Source organism: Corylus avellana, chromosome 1 (assembly GCF_965113065.1).
Source record: "Corylus avellana chromosome 1, dhCorAvel1.hap1.2, whole genome shotgun sequence".
NCBI classification, from domain to species: domain Eukaryota; kingdom Viridiplantae; phylum Streptophyta; class Magnoliopsida; order Fagales; family Betulaceae; genus Corylus; species Corylus avellana.
This window is the reverse complement of record NC_142490.1, coordinates 46836849-46846282: the sequence shown is the minus strand read 5'-3', so window position 1 is coordinate 46846282 and position 9434 is coordinate 46836849. Positions and strand designations below refer to the sequence as shown.

The 9434-nt window shown below is 34.4% G+C and overlaps 2 pseudogenes; both read left to right on the top strand.

Moving 5' to 3' along the window:
- The first annotated feature begins 2220 nt into the window (after positions 1-2220).
- LOC148589962 (uncharacterized) lies at positions 2221-4806 on the top strand (annotated as a pseudogene).
- A 1035-nt stretch (positions 4807-5841) lies between these two features.
- Positions 5842-7532, top strand: LOC148589961 (uncharacterized; annotated as a pseudogene).
- The last annotated feature ends 1902 nt before the right edge of the window (positions 7533-9434 follow it).

Below are 9434 nucleotides of genomic sequence, written 5' to 3'. Positions count from 1 at the left end.
TCATCAGTTTTAGAATAGTCTTCAATATTTTACCTCGTTTGCATCTGAAAATCTGCAGTAATAATAAATCCACAATTATTATGTAATAGCTTTGAGAGGATAAAATTAAGGACCTAGCTAGCATTGGTGCCAAATCTCTTATGTAATAACTGTACGAAAAAAAAATCCATTATGTAATAAACGTGCTTACCTTTGGAAATCTCTTTTACTATCAATCTAAAAATTCCCTTTATAAAATCCTAAAATTGAAATTTTTAAATTCAAAAAGAAAACAAGTTGTAAAAGTGCTTATCTTTGAAAATCAGACAAGGATTCTCTCAATTTCAAATGAATGGTCAGGATTTACTCACATTCAAATTTTTTGATGTTGCTATTTTCTTTTTTAGGTGCACTATATAGTTTTTCAAGCCAGTATTGAGTCAACAAATTAATATTGATTAAAGGGAAAAAGACACTTTACCATCTCAAAGTTTCATCACATTTTCAATTTGGCATTGAATGTTTAAAAATTAAAAATTTATCCTAACAAAGTATCAAAAATTTGCGATGTAACTATTATGTTAGCCATTTTTGTCTAATTCGACGGAAAAGGACTCATTTATGCCCACACTTGCGTTTTTTGGTTTAAAATTTCCAAATTGCCCCATGTTTTTTTGGGAGAATTTAAAAATTAAATGCTAATAATTAAATAAACAAAAATAGGGAAGAAAAAAAAAAAAATTTCAAGGGTCCTAGCCAGAGGGGGTGAGTCGGTGATGCAAGCCTCAAAAGACCAAGAAAAGATAAAGACCCATGCTCTGCCTGCTTCACTATGCCGTGCTACTTTTTTTTTTTTTATTGGAAAACTTTACTTAGATGCCTAAACTATTCTATATTTTGAGAGACTTCGCAAATTTTAAAAACTCTCAATTTAACCCCCACAACTTTCAATTAGATTCAATTGAACGACCTCCCATCCGTCAAATTTTAAATGTTAAAAGTAATAAAATTACCTTTATACCCTGATTTGTTTTTTTTTTTTTAATTTCAAATAAAAAATAAAAAATAAAAAAGTTATTAATTTTTTTTTGATAGATGCTAGGTAGGTGGGTCACCTGATGACCCAAGTGGGTCTTGGCCAGACCAACGTGGGTCTTTTGACCTACGCGGGTCACGACCCAAGTTAGGTAGGTTGTGGCCGCGACCCACGTGGGTCTCCTAACCCACGCTGGGTCGCGGCTGTGACCTGCGTGGGTCACGACCTGACCCATAGTTGGGTAGCGGCCAAACTCAGCCATCTAAATTAAGAATAAGTGTATTATAGCAATAATAAAAAAATAACATTTTTGATACACTTGTAATAATTTGATGTACCACTTTAACACATTTTAAACTTCATAAAACTATTTAAAAACCGTTGGTACATGACCATTTTTTTATATTTTTCCCGACAAATATATGCCAAACCCAATTACTTGAGAGGTAAAGAGTAATTTGGAAAATAATCTACACAATATAGATCCCATGTTGTGCTTCACTCTTTGACGCTGCTCCTCCATCCGTAACAAACGAAGAGTCTTGTCTGTCTCTAAAAAGTAAAAACAAAATACCAAACCCAAGTTGAGAAGTAAAGAGTACGGCCCACATGAGTTGATGATGAAAGTCACCCCACGTCAACACACTTTTTTATGTGAAACTCTCCTTTTACTATCTTTCATTAAAAAAAAAAAAAAAAAAACGCATGAGACCGTACGATTACCTAATAGCTGTGCTTGAGAGAGAAAATAAGATTTATAACAGTCTTTCCTTAGAAAAATCCTAGGATGAACGTACGTTTGAATCATGCACTTTCGAATTTGCAAAAGCTAGAGCATCTAATTTAGCCTTTATTTTATACTTGTAGTATAGTAGTTGATTAAGCAAAGTATATTAAAAAATTAAGTATGAGAAGATGCGCGTGTTTCTACTCTCTCTTGACAGATATATAGCAGCCTTCCCTTACAAAAATCATAGAATAAAGGTTTGAATCATGCACTTTCAACTTAAAAGCTAGAGCATCTAATTTTGCCTTTATTTTATACTTGTAGTATGTTAGTTGATTAAGCAAAGTATATTAAAAAAATTAAACAAGTAGATGCGTTTCTACTCTCTCTATAAAACACAGCATTAATGTCACAATGACAGTGTGAGACACAACCAATCCACGCAACTGTGAGAGTGAGAGACAGAGAGATCAGAGAGATGGGGAGGGAGTTGGAGATTGTGAGACTGGAAGAGGGGGCCAGGTCGCCACCCATTCGACATGAGCTGAAGGAGCCTTATCAGGCGGCCTTGGACGGAAAATGGGTGGCCATGGCGAGGTTCTACAAAAAATATCCGGAGCGCCTCCTTGATTATCTGACGATCGACAGGGACACTGCATTTCATATTGCAGTATATAGTGAAATAACGGAACTGCTTCAATATTTACTTGGTCTCCTAAAAGGAACCTCCGAAATATCGGAAGCCTTGTCTAAGAAGAACAGTCACGGTAACAGTGTTTTTCACTAGGTGGCCACAACCGACAAGGTTGAAGCAGCAGAGCTCTTGATAAGTAAACTTCGGGAGGCCTATGGAAACAATCCGGAGATCCGGCTGCGAGAGATACTCGAGGATTGGAACCAACTAGGGGAAACCCCACTCTATAGGGCTGCCGCCCTTGGTCAAACAAAAATGCTCAAATTTTTTGCTAAAATAGTTGACAATCTAAGTGTTCACTTCTACAGAAATGACGCCATGTCCATTCTCCATATAGCTGTCTTAGGCCAACACTTTGGTCTCTCTCTCTCTCTGTCTCTCTCATGCACATATACACATGAAAAAAGTGTCACGTTTGAACTAAAAAAAAAAAAAGAAAGTGTTTTTTGTATCATAACAAAAATTTTAAATTCAAACATTCTCTCCACTTTTAGTCTCTCATTTCAATTATATATTCAATGTGTTGGGTCATATTTATAAAGGAAGAGTTTGAATCCATACGTGGGGGAGAATGTTAATTAAATGATTAAAACCAACAATTTCTTATTAGTTAGCTTAAATTTTTAAGATAAGTGTTAATCAAATCGATTTATTATTTATAGCCTCCCCTCAACACCTACGCTTATATTTCTCATTTGTATATATACTGATAGAAATATGCTTCTAACCATGTAATTTACACAAAACTGCAGCAATTTCAAGAATATGCTGCTATATGGAGCTACGTAGCTAAAGGTGCGAGCTCATGACTTTCTTAATTTTATTTGTTATGTCACTTCATCTATTCTTAGTTTTCTAGCTCCAACAAAACCCAATAACCTTATTTGCCTTCACGTATATCCTCAAAATTATAAGCATATGCAGTTCTTGTCGCCCAGGAGCAACGGAATTGATACCAATTTTGTCTTTTGTAATTTTTTTTGGTTCAAATCAAGGAAAGGGAGTTTTGCAAAAAGATAAATGTTAAAGATACTAATAACTAAAGATAAGATACATGATAAAAATAAAATAAAAAAGGAGAAAGTCTACATAAATAATAAAAATAAAATAAGATAAGACTTAGGAGGGAGTACGTTGCAATTGACAAAGAAAATTGGTTCTAGATAGCAAAGACGAGCAAAGATCTCACTTATGCAGGTAGACTTCAGTTAATAAACTTGGCCTTCTATATGTATATGCAAGTTGATTGTATTGGTCTCCTCTTTTTATTCTTCCTAAAGGATTACCAGGCAGGTAGAGCATATTCTAAGAGAGATTTCCTTTGGAAGAGATTCGAGCTCAAGTCCAAGGTTGCTATGGCGGCTTAGGATTCAGCATACATGGGTAACAATGAAGGGCGAATGATGTAACCACTTAGAAAAAACTTACATTTGGGTTATTACTTCAAAATTACTAATTCAATTGCAATTGAAATTTTCTATAATCGTTTATAAAGTCTAGTCTTACCTAGTGTTAGAACAGTTTTTCGGGTTGGTGTAGCACGTTATTCAATGTTGCTAATCTTCGATTACATTCTTCAATGTGTTCTTCATGTTCCCACGATCGCGGGTGTAGGGGCCTATTTATAGAAAGATCGATAAGTGGAGTTAGACCTGAACTAGGTCTGCTACTTCCACTTGATTAATTAGGAGTGTTGGGAGTTTGACTTGAACCCCAGAGTCCTATCTCAATTCAGCTAGGACTGTTGACTGGATTCTTCAAGAAGTCCTAATTGGACTTGGATTGTAATTCCTACTATAATTCAACTTGGAGTAGAGATCTAATTCAAGTTTCATGGAATAAGACATAGTCCCCGAAAATTCATGGATTGAGACCCTGCTACACCCTTCCTTGGATTAAGGGATAAAGATCCCTAGTACCTTTCATGTTGGGACAACTATCTGGCTGTCCCGGGACATGCCTTTCCCGGGTCTAGGATGTGACAACGGAATCTTGGTCCCAGGATATGTCCAATCTCTGGGCTCAATTTGGATATGCCACTTGTTATGTCCTCCTGGGATGTGTCTATTCCGAGAGTGACTCATTGAGTGTTAATTTGTCCATTCCTAGATTCATGAGATAAATATTCCTTACACCTTTCGTGATGAAGTGAGTGTCTGACTATCCCAGAGAATGCTTATTTTGGGACTTGCATGCAGTAGGTGAATCTTGGTCTTGGGATGAAGTCTTATCCCATGATCCAATCTTGATGTGCTAACCTATGCCCTCCCGAGATGTATTTATCCCATGAGTGACCCAATGAATCTTCTTGTTGTCTTCCCAGGGTATGCCAATGCTGGGGTTCTTGGTATTGCAACCCTAAATTGGTAGCTCTGTGGGCAGCCCAAGTGACTTAGTGGGACACTATGTAAGCCCAATTAGAAGTGCTCGTGTTTTTTGACCAAAAGATAAAATAAGCCACAAGCTTAAGAAATATAAAACTTCGCAAAATATTTTAGAGAAACTTCTCGAATTTGATAATAATTTGAATGAATATATGTTTTAGATTACAAACCAGCTTATTTATAGAAAAAAAATACTTGTAGAAAAAGTAACCTTATCCGAATAAGGAAAATAAATAATTAAAGTAAATTTAATCCTAGTAAGCAAATGAAATACAGTGCTAATAAAATAAAATTTTCTACAAATAAAATTCTAATAAAATAAAATAAAATCATAATCTAAAATAGAAAATCAAATATAATTGACAGTTAGCAGGAATCGTGACAACTTTTTCCTTTTGTACTTCTATTGTTTGAAAATAGGTAAAATTTTGATCAAGTGACATTGCTTTAATCTTATTTTTATTTTCGTAGAAAATATGGGTAAATGCCATCCTACATCACCAAAATCTGATGGGCCGGTTGAGTGTGATTAATATTCCCAAGACCTAGTAAGGAACCAATTAATGTGGGATTTATGCTCCTTTATAATCCACCAACTATATATATTTGCTACGTACACATCTTCCCGATGTAAGACTAGGGTGTTGCAATTTCCTTTCTTACTCCCTTAATTTATCTGTGACGTTCTCGTCATTGCCACATGCAATGCTCCAGTACCAGATGACATTACCATGTTATATCATGCAAATGCCAAGATTAATTTTATTAATTGTTATTCATAACTCATCTACTTCATGCACCCTCGAGCTATCATTTGTGACACATATAGTCCATACAAGCTATCATTTCATTCTAACTTGCATCCTCGATCCGTTAGATTTTGGTGTCAATTAGATTTCAGTCAATATATATTCTCAAGATGCTGTTATCTCTCTGTCTCTTTTTGTACTCATACAGTCATACTGTTGTCTCTGTTACACACATTTATATGCATGATATGACATGGATAGTATGCCCGGCTATCGATAAAACTTGGAAGATGAAGATAATGCATACGGGAGCTCTAGAACTTACCAAATCACTAGCGGAATCGGATACTACGTGGGCAGACAGTTTTATGGCAGCAGAGGACAGGACGATATCCTTGGAGAAAGCAGACACTAGTTTGGACGACGGTACTGCTATATATATTAAAATAGAAAGGAAACAATCCGACACCACTGAACAAGTGTACACTGGACGCCGTGGGAGAGATGGGACAACTATTTACAATACCCCATTGCTTACTGGAGTTAGCGAAGGAATAGTGGATATATTTGATGCGATAATTGGTGCGCATCCTCAGGCATTTGAGCACGTTAGTCAGGATGAGGAGGAAACCATATTGCATGTGGCCATTAGATACCGTCAATTAAAAATCTTTCGCCATGTAAAGGAAAGGGAAAAAATAATGAAGTGTAGGTTGGCTTCAAGGATTGATGTCAGAGGCTACACCATATTGCATCATGTTGCGGACATGGGGAACTACAATGAAGGAAACGACATAGCTGGTCCTGCATTCCAATTGCATGATGAGTTGAAATGGGTTGAGGTACTTACTTATAACCTGCCTTCAATTTAATTTCGTTAAGCCTCTTTAGGTACTTAATTAATCTGTCTTAAATTTTATTTTGTTAAGCCTTTTTTACTTGAATTAGAATATATATATATATATATATATATATATAACAAAAGTAATTAAGATTTGTTTGTGCAACTTCTTGGTGTAAAAAAAAGAATAGAATATTATTCTTTGTGGCGTCTGGTAGAAGGAAAAAGAAGTCATTATTTACATTAATGTTTCCATGCAGCGTGTGCCAAAGATAATGCCCCCCAGTATGTCATGCACCGCAACCTTTAGGGTAAGACTGCAGACGAGCTCTTCAAAGATACACAAGGCTTCTAAAATAAGACATCAATATAATAAGCACATTGTAAAATAAGACTAATTAACCCAAAAAAATAAATATGTCACATCAATTTTTTTGGACAACTAGTTAAAAGTTAATCTTAAAAGTCATAAAACAACAATGAGAATGAAAATAATAATAATATTATAAAAATATAATAAAATTATTAAAATAAATATTATTTAATTAATATTTAAATATTAAAAAAAATAAGGTCCAACTTCAAAATTTCGCCTAAAGCCCCCAAATACATTGAGCCGGCTCTAGTTTTTGCAGCTGCCTACACCCTCCCTGGAGGCAACGATGAGCACGGTTATCCAATTTTCCTTTCCAAGCACATCTTCTTAATCTTCACTACCATGGACGTCATCTCCATTGTGAGTTCCTTGATTTCTGTACGTCGTAATGTTCCTATCGATTCTAACTTCTCCTTTTGAGCAAGAAAATTTCCTCAAATCTCTCCCTCGAAAGCTGATGGGGGGTTTCGCCTTTCTCTTCATCTCGGTGGTAACGGCAATGCTTTCGTTTACGGCAACTGTTCTGCTCATCATTCACCTTGAGAAGAAAGAATGGACTACCACTCTGCTTTACACTGCCGCATTATTGTTTCCTGTCTCTTTGTTTGCACTTATTCGGTTCCCCTTGCGCGTTTCATTCATCACTAGTTTGCGTTCCACTTCTAAGAAAATAATTAAGAAGACTCGTCTCCTGATCGAATCTCATTCCTCTTTTCTTCAAGACCTCTAAAGACAAGATCTACTGAGACTTGATGTGAGAGTTCTGCGCATGCAACTCACAAGTACTTAGCTAGCAAGAAGCAATAAATTAACTCATCCTTTAATGACGATCTGTTTTTTCTTCTTCTTATTTTTGGATTTCGATAAGTATAATGGTGAACTTTTAGTTCTCATTATGAAATAAAAAATTGTCATATATGTTATGTTCACGTTCTGTACATGTATTATTATTATTATTATTATTATTATTATTTATGAGTGCTGCTAGCTAGTTAGGTTATTACAGGTTTTATTACAAGTTTATTTATAAACTGAGGTGACGACATACATAATTAATAGACATGAAATAACCATTATGTTAGAGGATAAATCTCAGCACACAACACCTCCTGATCCTTTTACGCATGACAGTAGTCCATCAAATTCTCTTTCTCTTTGAATTGTGTTACTAAATCCCTTTCTTTTCTTTCTCTATGAATTGTGTTACTAAATCCCTTTCTTTTCTTTCCTTCTGTTATTCTCTTTAAAATTTCCTTTGTCCTGCATCACTACTGATAATAATGTTACAAAAAAGTTTACGAAGAAATCATATAAAGATATAAAAATTAATAAATAAAAAATTGTGGTATATATCTTGCGTCATTAGAAATTTCATTCATCAGACATCCTATTATTACTTAAGTTTAGCTCTCTAATTGTGTTAGCGATGGGCCGGTTTAAATATAGGTGTTTGATAACCCTTTTTAAGAGGCATTTTTTTTTTTTTTTTTGAATTTATAGTTGAAAAAGTGTTTTGATATGATATAAAGGTGAAATGAGTTTTGAGTTTTTTATGAAGAAAGTTCTCTGTTAATGTTTTGACTTTTTTGAGTAGAAAGGAAAAAGAAAAAGTGAGAAAGAGTTGGCAAATCTGCATGGATTAAGTTCAAATTTACTTTGTGCTACAAAAGGAAATTATTATTTTTTTATGAAAAATAATGTTTGGATGAAAAAATATTTAGGGCATGTTTGGCATGCAGAATAACTATTTTGTTAGAAAATGGAAAACTATGAAATGAAAAAGCAATTCTTTCTAATTAGTTTGGTGATAACACAAATATATACTTTAACTGGAATTTAACGAAAATTATTAAATACCCCCGAGATTTTGTTATAGGTGGGCGGCCACTCATAGAATGTGTCCAATTTGTTGTGTGATTGTGTGTGTGTGTGTTTTTTTTGGAAAGTCCACATATATACCCCTTTACACAACTTTTTTTTTTTTTTTTTAACATGTCCACACAAGGGAAGGGGGAGGGGAGATTCGAACTAGTGACATCCGTTTCATGAGGCGTGGTCCACTGCCGATTGAGCTGCCTCTTAAGGACACCCCTTTACACTACTACCCAATTGGCAACCTTCCCCAAACTTTGACAATCTCCCACCCCCCCCCCCCCCCCCCCCCAAAAAAAATAATAATAATAATAAATTGATAATATCTCCCAATGACGAAAATACCATTAATAAAATAAAATAAAAAATAAAACTTTAGGATGTGATTTTTTTTTTTTTAAAAAAAAAATGTTTCTTTTTCCTTCAAGTATTGAAAAAACTTTAGGATTACTTTTGTCTCTTTGTTAGCCTTGGGAGGGACATTGTCAATTGTCTAGTAATTTAGGAGGGGCATTGTCGCAATTGAAAGTTTGGGGAGAATATTATCAATTGAATGATAATTTGAAGGGAATTATAAGGACTTTTCCTTAAAAAAAAAAAAAAAAAAAAAAAAAAGTATTGTGAGTTTCTTTTTAGTAAACATAATCTATTCCTTTAAGAAAAATAATTCCTTTCCTTTTCAATTTAAGGAATAGCCCTTTTGGTAAGGATGACTATTTCAAAATTAAGTTTTTTTTTTTTTTTTTTTTTTTTTTTTTTTTTTTTAATTTATATAT